Here is a 2051-nt window from a genome sequence, read left to right as displayed (position 1 = left end):
CAAATTCTTGTCCCTCATTGGTCCTGTTTCCATTGGTAACTACTACCCTTATTTTCTTATGAATTCTTCCAGCATATGTAAGCAAATTTGAATACAAGTTCAAATATATTTTGACCCTTTCACAAAAAAGGAAGCATTTATATATGTAGTTTTCCACCTTATTTTTATCACTAAACAACATGTTTTGGCCACCCTATAATATATTTTGTATAATGGTATAAAAATAACTTCCTCATCATTTTGTTTTAGTTTACTGCTGCATAGTATTTCTTGTGTGGATGTACTATAATTTGCTTAATCAAATGTCCTACTGAAGGACACTTAGGTTGTTTCAATCTTTGCAATTAAAAAAAAAAAAAAGCCATGTTCCATTTACAAATAGTACAGCACACATGTGCAGACAAAACTGTAGTCTAAATTCTCAGAAAGGGGAGTTCTGAGCCACTAGGGTACATGCACTTATAATGCTGATAGAAATTGCAAATATCCTATATAGATTTCCCAAAGATGTAACTCCACAGTTGCAAAAATGTGTCACAAGTAATCTGTTACTTGTAACAATTAAAATCCAGCCATTTATTTATAGTTTAAGAAATAGAAGTGGGCCTTTCCAGCCACGTTTCTCTTGCTCAGGCTTGCTTCCACTTCTGGAAGTGTACTTTCTATTCTAATAAAACTTAACTTTTCTACTGTGAAAAAAAGAGAAAAAAAAGAAAGAGAAGTGGTTTCAATATTATTCCCATTTGTTATTCTCACTAACTTGAATTCCTGATAGGAAGAAAGCTGAGTAATTTTTCTGCTGAGGCATGTCTATAACCCATGTATGTCACACATGTCAATGTCATCCCCATGTGTCTTTAAAAGAGATATATTGGACATTATCTTGATGATATCGATGTAGAGCAAAATATCCTTAAGATATGGAAAGGACAAGCCATTAAGGAAAATACATATTCAACAACATAAAAAAATATTCTATGTGTGGATGTACATATATACATGGGTGATCTCAGGAAGACAGGGAAATGAAACAGGGAATGGAAGGAAGCTAAGAGGAATAACTAAAACAAGGAGAGACCAACCATTCACTTTCTTCCCAATGTTTATAAACAATGTTGCAATAATTCCCTTATTGTTGGTCATTCACAACATTTACAATTGTTATAAGCAATGCTTCAATAAACAGCCTTGTACAGTTAAAAAAGGAAAGAGAGAAAAAGTGGGGTTGTGTCTAGCTTAATGGAAACTGTAGCCCAAGAAACAAATCTATGATTGAGTGTATCAGTGTAATTATGTGCATTCGAGATTTTTTAAAAAATGGGTGGTGATGGTGAAGAACATTGATAATTGATGTCCTGCAGTCCAGACCCCACTGGACTCCTCACCTACTTATTGACCCCTAGACCCAAAAACTCTCTCCCCCTTTTCTGTTGTCCCATGTTTGTGGGTTTGAGATCTCCCCTCCCTACCCAGCCCAGCCCGCAGTTCCCTTGATCCTAAAACAGTATCTGAAGTCTACTCTAGATTCCAAATCCCAGACTCTAAATAGCACCACCAAAGAAATTCACTGGATGACAGTTATAGAGAAACAATTGGTTACAGGTATTTTCACACTCAATTCCATTTTCCCTCCCTTCCTTTCCCAAATCATTGTCTTTTTTATTTTTTCTTACTACTTCACAAGCACTTTTCAGGCCCTTATGCTTTTCAAAGGTTTATTTATCCTAGTTGCTAAATCATCACCCCTCCTCCCACTCATATCCTTTTATTTTCAGGGAAGTCTTTTTATTGCAGGAAGTAAAATAGATGCAGAGACCTGTGCATCCCTGGCTAAAGTATACATTAAGGGTACCATAAAAGCCTAAATGATGAAACATAATAAATACGTGAATACACAAAAGAGTTAGATTCTGCCCACATTTAACTCCTGTTGGGAGGTCTTATTTATTATCATCATTTTGCAGCTGAAGATATGGAGACCCAGAGAAGTTAAGTTGTTTGTCGAAGGTCACATTTCACATTGCTAAGAATAATTTAGCAATGTGATTAAG

The sequence above is a fragment of the Pteropus medius genome, unplaced genomic scaffold (assembly GCF_902729225.1).
Source record: "Pteropus medius unplaced genomic scaffold, Ma_sr-lr_union100, whole genome shotgun sequence".
In the NCBI taxonomy this organism is placed as follows: domain Eukaryota; kingdom Metazoa; phylum Chordata; class Mammalia; order Chiroptera; family Pteropodidae; genus Pteropus; species Pteropus medius.
Note: the sequence above shows the minus strand (reverse complement) of the source record.